The 16912-nt window shown below is 44.5% G+C and overlaps 1 protein-coding gene across 1 annotated transcript in view; it reads left to right on the top strand.

Moving 5' to 3' along the window:
* Window positions 1-4857: 4857 nt before the first annotated feature.
* Window positions 4858-16912, top strand: part of LOC132825008 (uncharacterized) — a 31772-nt gene continuing 19717 nt past the window's right edge. Inside the window, exon 1 of the mRNA XM_060839999.1 lies at window positions 4858-4933. The gene's annotated coding sequence lies outside the window, so the exon portion shown is untranslated. The remainder of the gene's footprint in view (window positions 4934-16912) is intronic.

Raw genomic sequence — 16912 nt, 5'->3', positions numbered from 1 at the left:
GAGGGCAAAACAAGGATAAGCAAACAAAGAGATAACTGATGATAAGCCAAGGGAACTAGAAATGCTACACAAGTTAAGTGTAAGTGTAAATTAACTGAAAACGGGTTTGCCTGTACTGGAGTAACCCATGCAGAGCAAGACCTGGGGCCACAGGGGGAGGGTAACAGACACGGAGCAGGGTGATCACATTCTGAAATTGTTAAATCCAATATTGAATCCTGAAGGCTCTAAGATACCGAGATGGAAGATGAGATTTTGCTCTTCCAGCTTGCACTGATCCTCACTGGAGCCCGACAGCAGGCCTGAGACAGAAATGTTGATCAGGGAACACAGTGGTGTGCTGAAGTGAAAGCTCAGGGTCATTTTTTCAGACAACATATTCTACAAAGTAGTCACCCAGTCTGTGTTTGGTCTGCCCAGTGTACAGAAGGTCACATTGTGAGCAGCGAATACAATAGGCTAGATTGAGTGAAGCAAATCACTGCTTCACCTGGTAGGAATATCTTAGGCCTTAGATAGTGAGGAGGGAAGAGGTAAACAGGCAAGTATTGCACTTTCTGTGATTGAATGTGACAATGCCTTGGGGAGATGTTGAGAATGGAGGAAGAGTGGACCAGAATGTCCCAGTGGGAACAGTCCTTGCGGAAGACTGTCAAGGAGGCGAGGGAACTATGTGTCTGGTGGTGGCATCCTACTGTAGATATGGTGGCTTATGGTCCTTTGGATGTTGATACTGATGGTAGGTGAGGACAGGGGGACCCTATTGTGGACATAGGAGGGAAGAGAAGGGCTGAGAGCCAAAATGCAGGAGATGGGTTGGACATGGCTGAGGGCTCTGTCAACCATGGTGTTGGAGAATCCTCTGTTTAGGAAAAAGATGGACCTTTCTGGGCCCGCCCTCCCACCCACCCACCCATCCACAGATGGTAGTATCATCAGAACAGATATGATAGAGAACTGGGAGAATGGAATGTGGTCCTTACAGGGTGCAGGGGGTGAGGATGTTACAACCAAGGTGGAAGTGGTTACTGCAGATGCTAGAGATTAGAGACAAGCATCTGAGGAGCAGGCAAATCAGCTTTTCGGGCAAAAGCCCTTCATTAGGAATGTTACAGCTAAGTTTGCCAGAGCTGCTGTGTCTCTCCAGCACTCAAGAATTCCAGAATCTGCAGTTCTTTCTATTTATTTTAGATGGAATGTGCAGCCAGGATAGACTGGATTCTGATAGTTGTAAAAGAGTTAGGAGAAAGTGAGGACTGCAGATGCTGGAGATCAGAGTCGAGAGTGGGGTGCTGGAAAAACACAGCCGGTCAGGCCAACATTTATAAAAACAGTAAAGAATAACTAAAACCTTACTCTACTTCCTTTTACAGGACATCGATGGCAAAATTGTAGTTATAAATAATTCAGTCCCTGCCCCTCAGGAGAAGAAGAGAAATGAGCAATTATTCCAGTCTCAACATCAGAATGAGGAAATCGCCACAAAATTAAAAATGAAACCTTAACAAATAAGAGTAGCCAAATAAAAAGGGAAAGAACAATGGGCACTGGAAATTAGAGACACAAGCAGAAATTGCTGGAAAAGCTTGGCAGGTCGAGCAGCATCTGTGGAGAGAAAGCAGAGCTAATGTTTTGGGTCCTTTCTCAGAACTCAGAAATCAGGAGGGAATGCTACAAGCTGGATTGTATCCTACACCTCGCTAAGGGGCAGAAAGTCAGATATGTGAAGTGTTTAGACCATAAAGAGTCCCTATTTATAGTAACTAATGAACATTGTGGGTTTGGTTCTACCAAAACTGGCTAAGAGTCAATCTTGGCGAGCTTTTCTCCATATGAGTTTTCTCAGACAACTTCCCCAACTTGCTGCATTTCATATACACCAAACCCCAATGGCATGGCACACATCATGGTCTCCCAGACCCCACTGCCAGGATCTCCTGGGATCCCTAATGATAGTACCATCTTTACAGTCAATTCACTAAAGTGTTGGCAGGCCTGCCCGGTTCCAGTCAATTGCCCCAGACCAATGAGACTTCTCTAGAGTCATAGAGAAGTACAACACAGAAACAGACCCTTCGGTCCAACCCATCCATGCCGACCAGATATTGCAACCCAATCTAGTCCCACTTGCCAGCACCTGGCCCATATCCCTCCAAACCCTTCCTATTCATATACTCATCCAAATGCCTCTTAAATGTTGCAATTGTACCAACCTCCACCACTTCCTCTGGCAGCTCATTCCATACATGTACCACCCTCGGCATGAAAAAGTTGCCCCTTAGGTCTCTTTTATATCTCTCCCCCCTCACCCTGAAGCTATGCCCTCTAGTTCTGGACTCCCCAAACCCAGGGAAAAGACTTTGTCTGTTTATCCTATCCACGCCCCTCATAATTTTGTAAAAGCCTGGATCCTGGATAGAATCCTGGAGGACTTGGTGGATGGGAGTTAAGGGTTAGGGAATGCCACCACTGCCCACAGAGCATGCCCTGAGATGTTGGCACCTAGTAGCCAAGACCTCAGGACTGGAGGAGTAAATGGCGGGCTGGAGTCACCAGTTACCTCTCTCACTTTCTTGTTTGGAATTGCCGCCATCCTGTTTTTATCCTGCGGGTGGAAGAATGGGAAACCACGCATCAACAAGGTGAGATGCTATCATAATGTTAATGCATGATAATGCATTCACATAGGCCTCTCACATTATGGTGGTCAGCTTGGTGGTGGAGAGGGGCATTTTATTGTGGGGGAGTGGTGCTATACCTAAATCCTGTTGCATTCTCAACTCGACCTGAATAATGTTCTCCAGGCTGAAAGGAAACCAACCAACTGCGAGTGCTGGATGTCAGAAACAAAAAAGAGCTCAGTTCTGACGAGAGGTCACTGGACCTGAAACATTAACTCTGCTTTCTCTCCACAGACGCTGTCAGATCTGTCGAGCTTTTCCAGCAATTATGTTCTCTGGGGGTTGCCCCATGCTTGACCTTTTAGGCCACCATCAAATTAAGCCCTTAAAATGACCACTTAAAGACCAGGATGTGGTCACTTTACAAATGTGACTCCTCATTTGGAGCCTTAAGAATTGGGTGATTCTCACAATTAATTTCCTTCAACTTCAGCCAGAGAGAATTAGACTTTAGGATTCTACTCTGAAAAGTTAAGGCTGGCTAACAGTCAAGTTGACCAATGTGTTTTGTCAAGATACCATGTCCAGTGAGATTTGAAGATTTGGGCCTGATTTCAACTTATCAGATTGTGGTTTTACTTACCTGAGTTAGTATTGTACCCTGGTGCTAGTTGGCATCTCGGGGATCTTCGGATGGCACCACTTAGGCATGTGTAATTTCACATTAGTGATGATGCTATATCTGGAGAATCTTGTCCTGAGAAGGAATCATCTTGCTGTAGGTTTTACTGAGAAATAACGTTTAGGTGAATTTCTCGCACCCTTCCAATTTCTTTCCACCTTTATTCTTTCACATCAGATGTGCTGCCTCTCGAACTAACCCAGTTGCAGGAAGGTCCTGTTTCTATTCAGCATTCTTAATGGCTGCTAATCTTCAGGCAGCTGTGGGGCTGATGAGTATTAGTCTGGAGAGCTGTCTGTTGGATGGAGAGATTCAAGCATTTCATAGAATCCCTACAGTGTGGAAACAGGCCATTTGGCTTAACAAGTGACACCGACCCTCCAAAGAGTAACGTATCCAGACCCATTCCCCTATGCTATTAATCTACACTTACCCATGACTAATGCACATAGCCTGCACACCCCTGAACACCATGTGCAATTTAGCATGGCCAATTCACCCTAACCTGCACATCTTTGGATTATGGGAAGAAAGTCGAGAGAGTGGTGCTGGAAAAGCACAGAAGGTTAGGCAGCATCTGAGGAGCAGGAGAATTGATGGTTCAGGCATAAGCTCTTCATCTGAATGAATCACATGGTTCCTGATGAAGGGCTCATGCCCAAAATGTTCTCCAGCCCTCTCTTTTTCCCATTGTGGGAGGAAACCCACACAGATACAGGGAGAATGTGTAAACACCGCACAGCCAGTTGCCCGAGGCTGGGATTGAACCTGGGTCCCTGCTGCTGTGAGGCAGCAGTGCTAACCACTAGGCCACCATGCTGCCCCTTTCAGAGAAGAGTCATCATATGTTAGGAGATGTCAAGGGGGTTGCTAGGAGGTGGTGTTGACAGGGCATGTTTTGCAGATAGGAGTTAACTACAAGGGTAGAGTGGAAGTGGGAAGATGGTACAATACCCCCTCCCGCCATCAAACACACTGCACGAAAGGGCACACGTCTGCCCCCCAACAGGCTGAATGTGCACATAACGCTTATGAAACTGGAACTATCTTTGAAATAAAATTATCTTCCTCAAAAGGCAGCGCAGCCATTGAATAATTTTAAGACGAAGGTGGATAGATTCTCACAAAACATGGTGGGGACAGAGTGAAACGTTGTCAGGGATAGGCAGGCTTGTGGAATTGAGGTTACAGCCAGACCCTCTCCAACCAGTGGTGCAGCCGGCAGCTCCTGTGAATTGAATTGAATTGATTGTCACATGTACTGAGGCACAGTGAAAAGCTTTGTGTTGCGGGCAATCCAGGCAAATCGCAGAGTAAAATAGCATAGTTAAGTAAATAATAGGTAAACAGCAGCAAAAACCAAAACATAGGTATAGGTGAGTGTTAAGAGTTTGTGAGTCCATTCAGTATTCTAACAACAGAAGAGTAGAAATGTGACGATGATCCTTCTGCACTGTGTCTGTAAGGCAACTGGGAAATGCTAACCCTCGAGGTCTTCATTTAAGAGAGATGTTTGAATAAATCTCTCTGGCTTGCCACAGTCATGTGACATCTGATGTCACGACGGGGAAATAAAGGCTTCAAAGCAGTAGACATTTCCCAAACCATATGGAACAGGCAATAGGATCCGGTAAGAATTGGGCTGATTGTTACATCCATATAAAAGTTGCATTATTTGTTGTGTTTTTGTTTTGTAAATTGCCATAAACTATTGCCAAGTGAAGCTACTGTATGAAAGAAGTTGCAGCGGATTTGTGAAAAAAAATCTTCAGATTGGCAAGAGAGCTGGAGTTACAAGTGAAATTGTTAAATTTCGAGATAACTTGCCTTCCTGGTTTGAAGGTGCTGCAGTGTGGGATTAGGGTACAGCTCCCCAGTGTTTCAAAGTAATTGCAGCTCCCCTCTGTGCTGGTCCGTATCTATAGGTTGAGGTGTTGTACTACAGTAAACCTGAGATTGCTCTCCCTTAGTTTAATGCACTGGTCGGCTCGTTTTGTTTTTTATTTTTTAAAAATATATTTTTAAGACAAAAGTGATTCTGAATGCAGGAGTGACAGATGTCTTTGTCACCGGAGGCTCTGGGGCTGGGATCTGTGTGTATTTCCGTGTGTTTGTGGGAGATTGCAACAAAAAAACATTAAGCCCCACTGTTACGAGCGCAGTTTGTTACCGACTGATGGAGTCAGTTTGTAAAAGGGCGAGTGCTAAAGGGTTGTCGTGCACAAATTAAAACCAATGCACGCAAGTAAAATCAATGCAGTATTAAGTTCGGGCTGACCTCCCAGCCAAACCAGCGGGGCTTCTTTATAGGTATCTCTCGCCCCCTGGAGAATCCTGTTGTCTAGAGGAGAGGGGTTTAGACTGGCTGCAGGTTTCTCTGGGCTGTGTTCCTACTGCTGCTTGAGGAACTTGTTGTGGGAGGTCAGGCTGTGGTGTTTTAGTGGAGATCGATCGGACTTTTGGGGGAACAGCAGTTTCGAGGCCAGGAATGATTGGAGTGGGTATCTCTCAGTCACCTCTGATCCATGATTTTTCAGCAGCGTTTAGAGAGGGTTTTTGGGGAGGGGAGGTGTTCGGATGTCTCACCAGGTGCCATAGTTCCATCTTGGTAATTTGCGTTAAAGATGACGGATAGCTGAGCGAAAAGCAGTGTTTGATGAGCCAAGTTTTGTTGTTAGTTTCTGTGAGGGGCAATTGCAAATGTTGTTGGCTGCAAAAGTCAGAAGGCTGAATCATGAAAGGGGGAGAGGGCGTTATAGGTTAAGCTAGATATGTTTGTACAAACAGTTATAAGCATCTGTTTCCCCCTTCTGCAAAAACAAAAAAAAAAGACCACAATCAAGAGGTCATTAGGCTCAGTGTGGGCGAAGAATGGGAGGAAATGTTGCTTCAGCAATCCCGGAAGCAGCTGGCAGTGAAGGAGGATGTACGCTAACAGTAGGCCACAGAGGGATGTGGTGAAAAGGCCAAGCAGAACCTGCACTTTATCAGGCACAAGGCCGGATGAGGCATGAGATAAACAAGGTTAATGGGCGCCGGGTTTAGAGTAGTGGGAAATGTAAACAGGGGAGGAGGGAAAGAGAAATGAATTGTGCAAAAGTTGTGCACTTGTTAAACTTGGGGTGCCTACCAAGTAGAGACCCCCTCTTGCAAGAGTATAATAAACGATACTGTTGCTTCAGATCTTGTCTCGGACTGAAATTATTAATGTGAGTGAGCTTAGTTTCTCACAGCGGCCAGGAATGATTGGAGTGGATGTCTCTCAGTCACCACTGATCCATGATTTTTGAGCAGAGTTTAGAGAGGGGTTTTGGAGAGGGGGAGGTGGGTGGGTGTGGGGTTCGGAAGTCTCACCAGCTGGCATCGTTCCATCTTGGTAATTTGCATTGAGATGACGGAGCAATCTTGTGTCAAATAGCTGAGTGAAAAGCAGTGTGTAGTGAGCCAAGTTTTGTTGTTAGTTTGCCATCTAGCCTGTCTACAAACCCAGGTGTGTGTTTGACAATCTGACTTCTGTTTAGTGAACAAAAGCACTCCTGCCCCAAACTCTCAGATTTTTCTTCTCAAAACTCTCTGAATTTTCTTTCTCTCCAGCCCCTCTCTCCATTTTCCCCCTCCAACCCTCTCATTCTCCATTCCTCCCACTCCCTGGCTTCTGTCTCTGTCTGTCTTTTCTCTGATACTAGGAGCTTCTCCCACAGTTCTCTGCCTGTACTGAAGACTCAACACTACATCTCCCAGGCCAGCCTCTCTGTTGCTATCGCTAGTTGAATTGAATGGTTGGACCTGTGTTGATATCACTGGTTTGCTCTCCAAGTCAGACCTTACTGAGATGTTATACTATGTTTGGAAACAAAGGGATGTGGGGGCAGGGTGAAAACATGAGGAATTTGCATTGGGAGAGGGCTCCAATGGATTGCAAAAGTCACTGAGCCCAAACACTTTAGGATTTATTGCCCGCTCCATTTCCTGTTAGAGTGAGGAACTATGTGTTCACTAATGAAAGCATTATCCTGCACTTTAATGTATTTTCTGACACAGGGCCTGAATTCTATCCCAGTAATAATCAGAAACCCCTCAACAACCATCACGGACACTCACAGCCGCTGCTAAATGCATTCTCCTAATTTGTGTCTGACGAACCTTTCCAAATACCTTCAAGCCTCTGAACACTCTCAGTTCCTGGAACCCCTGTTGATGGACTCCATGATCAATCCACAGATTACAAACATAAATAGGAGCAGGAATTGATCTAATTGCTTGTGGAGCCTACTCCACTGTCCAGCATGACTGTGACCGGTCTTCACCTTTGACTCCATTTTCTCTCTGCTTCCCATATCCATTGATTTACTCCAAGCGACCAAACATCAGTTCATCGCTGGGTGGCACGGTGACTCAGTGGTTAGCACTGTTCCCTTGCAGCACCAGGAACCAGGTTCAATTCCACCCCTCAGTACCTGTTTGTTTGTGTGGAGGTTATACATTCTCCCTGTGTCTGCTTGGATTTCCTCTGAGTGCTCCAGTTTCCTCCCACAGTTCAAAGATGTGCAAGTCAGGTAGATTGGCCATGCTAACTTGTCCAAAGTGTCCAGGGATGTGCAGACTAGGTAGATTAGACATGAGAAGTGCAGGATCATAGGGTTAGGGGAGTGCGTCTGGGTGCGATGCTCTTTGGAGAATGGTTGTGCACTTAATGGGCCAAATGGCCTGATTCCACTCTACAGATTCTGTTCTATCTCAGAATTTGAAGGAGCAATCATAACCCTCTTCAAGAAAGCAGTCCACAGATGGGCAACCTCATAAAGTCATACAGCATGGAAACAGACACTTCAGTCCAACTACTCCATGCCAACCATAATCCTAAACTAAACTAGACCCTCCAAACATTTTCTATTCATGAATTTATCCAAATGTTTTTTTAAGTGTTGTAATTGTACTCGCATCCACCACTTTCTCAGGAAAGTCGTTCCACACATGAACCACCCTCTGTGTAAATGATTTGCTCCTCATTTCGTTTTTTTAATTCTCTCTCCTCTCACCTTAAAAATGTGCCCCCTGGTCTTGAAATCCCCCATCCTAGGGAAAAGACAATCAATGAAGAATTTTCCCCATCTTGGTTCTAAATGATCAGCTTCTGTTGTGTTGGGACTTAAAAATGATATGGCATTAAGTGTTAATTGGACGTGATTAATAAAATGGGAAAATACTGTGTAAAAACAGCCTGTTCGAGGTGGGAGATAACGGCATGACCTTGGCTGGCTTGAAAACAGAATACACTGAAGTTAACATGGGGCCACCTGGAAGTGTTTTTCAACTTGTTTCCTGGAAAAGGACTGAAAGTTCTATGAAGTGGTGATCCAGCCCCTAACTTTAGATTCACAATAATAATAATGCAGGGGGCTTTGCCCCACTCTCTGGACTTTCACTATAATGCTGGAGTTCACAAGGCCAGTGCCATGGTATCAGCCACAGAGCTCCATGTGCCTTCATCACCAAAGTTCCCAAAAAGCCAAAGGCATGGTGAGACTCAATGGTTCGGTAGTTTAATCCAACTACTTAGCTGAATATACATCAATTGTATAAACTAACAATTCATAATTCATATATGTATTTAACTATTCTAACCCAGTAAATTAGCTAAAATATTAAAGTGCACGTGTCTTCTTCTAATTATTTTGATCAGACCTTAAAGACCACATTAAGCCAAATGTTGCAGCCTCTTATCGTCAGACTGTGTTCCCATATTCCAGTTCCTCGACTAAGGAAGCAATCTCTCATTGTCTATCCTGTTCAGCTTCTTTGGAATTTTGAATATTATGATGAGTCCACACGTAATTCCAAAGAGTACACACTCAATTTACTCAATTCACCCAATCCCGGGAGCAATCGTGTTACTTGCCTTTCTTTATCTATTTGTCAATCTTTTGTTTCCTCATCACTTACATTCCCCATGCCTTTATCAGCAGACTTGCTATCCTTGACTCTAACTTATTATCACAGACTGTAAATAGCTGAGGCTCCAGCACTGGTCATTGCACACTCCAGTATTTACTGCCTGCCAACTTAGAAAAACCCAATCATCTCTATGCTTGGCTTCTTATCCATTTGCTAATCCTCTACCTGTGCTAACAGTTTACTCCCAACTCTATGAGCCCTTATCTTGTATCTTTCTTTACTTTGATGCTTAAGTGAATGCTTCTTGGAAATCAGAATGTACTATATCGACTAGATCGCCTTTATGTAGCCGACTAGTCTCATGTTATAAGAACAAAAGAACTAGGAACAGGAGTAGGCCATCCGGCCCTTCCAGCCTGCTCCGCCATTCAGTAAGATCGTGGCTGATCTTTGCATGGCCTCAGCTCTACTTACCCACCCTCTCATCATAGCCCTTAATTCCTTTATTGTTTAAAAAAAATCTATCTTAGCTATAAAAATATTTACTGAAGTCGTGCCAACTACTTCACTGGGCAGGGAATTCCATACATTTACAACCCCCTGGGTGAAGAAGTTCCTTCTCAATTGAGTCCTAAATCTGCTCCTCCTAATCTTGAGGCTATGTCCTCTTGTACTAGTTTCACCCGCCAGTGGAAACATCCTCTCTAGAGTCATAGAGAGTCATAGAGATGTACAGCATGGAAACAGACCCTTCGGTCCAACCGGTCCATGTCGTTACTTCTATCTTATCTATTCCTTTCATAATTTTGTATGTTTCTATAAGATTCCCCCTCATTCTTCTAAATTCCAATGAATATAATCCCAGTCTACTCAGTCTTTCCTCATAAACTAACCCCCTCAACTCCAAAATCATCCTAGTGAACCTCCTCTGCACCCACTCCAGTGCCAGTACATCCTTTCTCAAGTAAGGAGACCAAAACTGCACGCAGTACTCTAGGAGTGGCCTCACCAGTGCCTCATACAGCTACAACATAACCTCCCTCCTTTTAATCTCAATCCCTTTAAGCAATGAAGGACAAAATTCCATTTGCCTTCCCAATTTCCTGTTGTACCTGCAGACCAACCTTCTGTGATTCATGGGCAAGGACACCCAGGTCCCTCTGCACAGCAGCATGCTGTAACTTTTTACCATTCGACTAATAGTCCTTTTTACTGTTATTCATACCAAAATGGATGACTTCAAATTTATTAACATTGCACTCCATCTGCCAGACATTTCTCCAATCACTTAAAGTATCTGTGGTTTCTCTGGAAAGTTCCACAGTCCTCTGCACGTTTTGCTCTGCCACTCATCTTAGTGTCATCTGTAAATTTTGGCATGCTACACGTAGTCCCCAACTCCAAATCATCTCTATGCACCGTGAATAATTGTGGTCCCAACACAGATTCCTGAGGCACACCACTAGTCACTGATTGCCAAACAGAATAGCACTCATTTATCCCCACTCCTTGTTTTCTGTTAGTCAACCAATCCTCTATCCATGCTAATACTCTACCCCTAAAGCCTGCATCTTTATCTTATGCAGCAGTCTTTCGTGTGGAACCTTCTTGAATCTTCTCAAAACAGAATATTACTTTTGTAAAGTCATGTTGATTTTGTTTGATCATTCTATATCTACTATAGGAGCAACATGGTGGTTAGCACTGTTGCCTCAGGACCAGGGACCCAGGTTCAATTTTACCCTCAGGTGATTGTCTGTCTGTCTGTGTAGAGTTTGCACATTTTCTGCATGGGTTTTCTCTAGATACTCCAATTTCCTCTCTCAGTCCAAAGATGTGAACAGGGATGTGCAGGATTATGGGGATAAGGAGGTGGGTCTGGGTGGAATGCGCACAAAGGGTCAGTGTGGACTCGATGGGGTGAATGGCCTTCTTCCACGCTGTGGGGATCCTATATTTTTCCTAAAGAAGACTACCTTCCCCAATGACTGACACCAGTTTCGGAGTTTGACATTTCTGATTTTTCCTCTCCCTCCTTCAACAATGGTGTTCCACTTGTTAATTTCCAATTTGCTGGTACTATTTCAGAATTTAGTGAATTCTGGAATATCATAACCATGGCTTCCACCATTCCTACAGCTCGCTCTTTTAGAAACCCTAGGAGGAAGGGCTTTGGGGATTTGTTGGGTTTTAGTTTCTTGGGATTCTCATTTGCAGATTGATATTAATTACCTTTAATTTCCAAACTCATGTCAGCTTTTGAGTGACCTTCTGCTTGTGTCTTCTATTGTGATGGCAAAGACAAAATACTTGTTTAGTGTCTTGACTTTTCCTTACTCCCCAGGATGATTTCTCCTGTTCCTGATTCCTTTGACCCAATGTTTACTTTCAAAATGATTTCTACCTTGTAAAAGCTTTTTTTTTATATATTCCTGGCTAGCTTACTCTCATTTTATTGTTCCCATTTTTATCTACATTTTGATAGCCACTTGTTAGTTTCCAATCCTCAGACTTCCTCCTAATCTTTGCAGCATTTACAAGTCTCTTATTTTAATCTAAAACTAATCTTAACCTCTTTTAGTAGAACATGGGTCAATTGTTCTTTGCTGAATTTTTACTTTTCAAAGGAATGCATTTTATTAGTACATTTTTAAACTGTTTCTGAAATACTCCCCACTGTTTAATTAGTGCCATATCTTTTAATCCATTCAACAGTATCTGCTAGTTCTTCACTTCCACTGATATAATGTAATTGGCTTTGCTTAAGTTGAATACTTTTATTTGGAATTGCAGTGTAGAGTCATAGAGATGTACAGCACGGAAACAGACCCTTCTGTGCAACTCGGCCATGCCGACCAGATATCCAAAATTAATCTAGTCCCATTTGCCAGTATTTGACCCACATCCCTTTTAAACCCTTCCTATTCATGTATCCATCCAGCAGATGCCTTTTAAATATTGTAATTGAACCAGCTGTCACCACTTCCTCTGGCAGCTCATTCAAGCACCACTCATTGCATGAAAAAGTTGCCCCCTCAACCTTTTTTTTTAAATCTTTCCCTTCTCACCTTAAACCTATGTCCTCTAGTTCTGGACTCCCCCACCCCAGGGAAAAGACTTTGGCTATTCACCCTATCCATACCCCTCATGATTTTATAAACCTCTATAAGGCCACCCCTCAGCCTCTGACGCTGCAGGGAAAACAGCCCCAGCCTGTTCAGCCCCTCCCTGTAGCCCAAACCCTCCAACCCTGGCAACATCCTTGTAAATCTTTTCTGAACCCTTTCAAGTTTCACAACATCTTTCCTATAGCAGGGAGGCCAGAATTAGATGCAGTATTCCAAAAGGGCCTCGCTGAATGTCCTGTACAACCACAACATGACATCCAAAACCTCAGCAGGTCTGGCAGCATCTGTGGAAAGAAATCAGAGTGAACCTTTCAGGTTGAGGGACCCTTTGGCAGAACACGTCCCAACTCCTATACTCAATGGACCGGTCAATAAAGGCAAGCGGTTTTATTTCATTGATTTTTAGGGCTACACACAGACGTTGCCCTTTGATCTTGTTCCTAGAAACCCCATGTATAAAGAACACCTGAGGGATTATGAACATTCCCTGTTTAGTCAGCTCATGGTGCCTCCTCTTGAAAGCAAGATTCTGTGACGGTTTTTCATACAAGCCCTGTTATAACAAAGTAGTCCTTCGTCTAATTCTTGCTGAATTTTAATGTTATCTATGCAACCTTTGTCTCTAGAGGTAATGTCAGGAATATTTTGCTTTCAAGGAAGCATAGTGAATCAGGGTTGTCTTATTCATTCACAGAATTTTGATGTGGCTGGCTGGGACAGTAGTTATTGTCCATCATTTATTGCTCTCGCGAAGATGCTGATGAGCCCCAGCCTTTGAAGTGGTGTAGATATATACTGTTGTCAGAGAGGGAATTCTAGGATTTCAACCCAGCGAGAAGTGTTGGAATGGCGATTTTTTTTTTTAGGGCCAACTCTAGATGGTGTGTGGCTTGGTGGGGATTGCACAGATTGTGGAAATGTTCCAATATGTCTGTTGTCCTAGATGGTAGGTGGTTTGGAAGCTGCTGTCTAAGGCGCTTTGAGATCTAGCAGTGATTTTTAAAGATGGCACTCACTTCTACCATTGTTGGTAGTGGAGGGAGAGATTGCTGAAGGTGGTGGCTGCCAAGCCGGTCAGATTGAATCAAGTTTCTTGAGTGTTGTTGGAGCTGCACTCCTCCAGGCAAGTGGGGAGTATTCCATCACATTCCTGACTTGTGCCTTGTAGATGATGGACAGGTTTTGGAGAGTCAGGAGATGAGTGAGTTGTTTTTCACACACTAAAACTAGCATATTTTGTTAGCTAATCTGGGTAAGACTCAACTCACTGGTGCACATCATGCCTATAGGAACCAACACTCAAATGTCCTTGTGTACAAGGTCTGCCTTTGTGAAAGTCAGAGTGGATAGAGTGATCAGTTCACATCTCCCAGTCTCTTAAGTAGTCGATAAGTCTACTTTGTCATGAACTAGCCTTTTTTTTGGAAACTATCAATATTTTCTAAAACTCTGGAGTAGTTGGGACTTGAACCTGGGTGTCCTGGCTCAGAGGTAGGGATACTACATCAGTGCCACTAGAACCCTAATAATTTAGTTGATTCCTTCAGGCATATAGATATTTTTTATCAAACTATTCAGATGTGTCTGGAGCAGCTAGGATTTGAACCCAGACCATTTAGCCTCGGGGCAGAGACACTGCCATTGTGCCAGAAAAGCCCCAGTCCTGACTGGTCTTCTCAGGACACAGTATGTTATACAATACTCAGTGCTTGCTACACGTGATCTGCTGTGGACGGGTCTGGACTTGCCTTCTTGAGCCTTGGTCATTGTCTCTAAGTTAAAAATCACACAACACCAGGTTAAAGCCCAACAGGTTTAATTGGAAGCACTAGCTTTTGGAGTGCTGCTCCTTCATCAGGTGGTTACTCCTTCATCAACCACCTGATGGAGGAACAGCGCTCCAAAAGCCAGTGTTTCCAATTAAACCTGTTGGGCTATAACCTGGTGTTGTGTGATTTTTAATTTTGTACACCCCAGTCCAACACCGGTATCTCCAAATCATTGTCTCTAGGCTGCCTCCTCATGGTTTTGATCATCTTGCATACTTTGTAACTTCAATTCTGACAAAGGGTCCCTGTACTCAAATCATTAACCGTCTATCTCCCTCTATAGATCTGCTGAATTTCAGATTTCCAGTATCTGCAATTCTTTGTTTTATCTGCACGGTTTGTTCTCTTTTTCTCCAGTTCTCACGTGATTACCAAGATAAACTCATCTTCTCAGTTCCCAAAGAACCACTTCCCTTGCATATTTGTAACAATACCGCTATTTATCAATATAACATTCAATCTTATGTAGCGCACCATCCTACAGTTGCATTCACTGTGTACCTTTACCAATAGGATGGTTAAAACGCATTAATCATGTTAGGTTCAGAATCAAGGTAACCAGACCTTTGGAATTAAAAATCACTTCACAACTGAAGTCATTTGAAGTCTAAAAGTTAATAGGATCAGTTGAGCTCTGCAGTACAAATTCAGCATACTCCACGCCCCCTCCCACCCTCACCCCAACTTCCACCTCAGACACTGTGTTCTGAGAAAGGGTCACTCAACACGAAAAGCTAACTGTAATTTCTTTCCTCAGATGCTGCCATTTCTGTTTTTATTTCTGTCTCTCAATTATTTGTTATTTTGTTATTTATATGCATCAGTTCCCTCTTTCCCAGGTGCCATTATCATATGTGGGTCAATGGGTAAAGAAGACTTGGGAGAAATCATGAACATGCCGTCTATCTTGATATGGCTAATCCAGTACAGTTTCTGATCAATGGTAACCCCTAGGATCTTGTAGGTGGGAGATTCAGTGATGTTAGTGTCATTGAATATCAATGGAAGATGGTTAGGTTCTCTCAATGCAGATGACCTGGCATCTGTGTGGTGTGAATATTTCTAATCGCTTATCAGCCAAAGCCTGGGTGTTGTCCAGATATTGTTGAATTTGAGCATGGACTGCTTTAGTATCTGAGGAGGTGCAGGTGGTGCTGAACATTGTGCAACTATGGGCAAACATCCCCACTTCTGCCCTTTATAAAGGAGGGAAGATCAGTGATGAAGCAGCTGGAGATGGCTGGGCCTAGGCCCAATGCTCCCCTAGTATTTTTTTCACTGTGAAATTTAGTGTTTTGGTACATTCAACTTGCACAGAACCTCCCAGCAGCTTGGATGGGATCAGGGGCTAACACCGCTGCCTCACAGCGTAAGGGACTCTGGTTCAATTCCAGCCTCTGGTGACTGTCTGTGGGGAGTTTGCACATTCTCCCTGTGTCTGCATGGGTTTCCTCCCACAATCCAAAGATCTGCAGGTTAGGTGAATTGGCTAAATTGTCCATAGTGTTCAAGGATGTATGGGTTAGGTGCATTAGTGAGGGCTGAAAATGTGTTGCTGGAAAAGCACAGCAGGTCAGGCAGCATCCAAGGAGCAGGAGAATCAACGTTTCGGGCATGAGCCCTTCTTCATTATGGATTAGTGGTGCTGGAAGAGCACAGCAGTTCAGGCAGCATCCGAGGAGCAGTAAAATCAACGTTTTGGGCAAAAGGAATAAAGGCAGTGAGCCTGAAGCGTGGAGAGATAAGCTAGAGGAGGGTGGGTGTAGGGAGAGACCGCAATTTCCCTTCGTACGTGGTTAAAGATGCCCTCCAATGCAGCTCGTCCACATCCCGCACCTCCACCCTCAGACCCCACCCCTCCAACCATAACAAGGACAGAACACCCCTGATGATCACATCCACCCTACAAACTTTGCATTAACCAAATCATCTGCTGACATTTCCACCATCTCCAAAAAGACCCCACCACCAAGGATATATTTCCCTCCCCACCCCTTTCTGCCTTCCGCAAAGACCGTTCCCTCCGTGACTACCTGGTCAGGTCCACGCCCCCCTACGACCCACCCTCCCATCCTGGCACCTTCTCCTGCCACCACAGGAACTGCAAAACCTGCGCCCTCACCTCCTCCCTCACCTCCATCCAAGGCCCTAAAGGAGCCTTCCACATCCATCAAAGTTTTACCTGCACATCCACTAATATCATTTATTGTATCCGTTGCTCTCGATGCAGTTTCCTCTGGGAGACTGGACGCCTCCTAGCAGAGCGCTTTAGGGAACATCTCCGGGACACCCGCACCAATCAACCACACACATGGAGGTCCTGGGCCTCCTTCACCGCCGCTCCCTCACAACCAGAAGCCTGGAGAAGAACACCTCATCTTCTGCCTCAGAATACTTCAACCCCAAGGCATCAATGTAGACTTCAACAGTTTCCTCATTTCCCCTTCCCCCACCTCACCCTAGTTCCAAACTTCCAGCTCAGCACTGTCCCCATGACTTGTCCAGACTTGTCCGACCTGCCTAGCTCCTTTTCCACCTATCCACTCCACCCTCCCCCTGCCCCCGACCTATCACCTTCATCCCCTCCCCCACTCACCCATTGTACTCTATGCTACTTTCTCCCCACCCCCACCCTCCTCTAGCTTATCTCTCCACGCTTCAGGCTCACTGCCTTTATTCCTGATGAAGGGCTTTTGCCCGAAATATCGATCTTACTGCTCCTCGGATGCTGCCTGAACTTCTGTGCTCTTCCAGCAC

Source organism: Hemiscyllium ocellatum, chromosome 19 (assembly GCF_020745735.1).
Source record: "Hemiscyllium ocellatum isolate sHemOce1 chromosome 19, sHemOce1.pat.X.cur, whole genome shotgun sequence".
Classification (NCBI taxonomy): domain Eukaryota; kingdom Metazoa; phylum Chordata; class Chondrichthyes; order Orectolobiformes; family Hemiscylliidae; genus Hemiscyllium; species Hemiscyllium ocellatum.
Note: the sequence above shows the minus strand (reverse complement) of the source record. Positions and strands in the feature narration are given on the sequence as shown.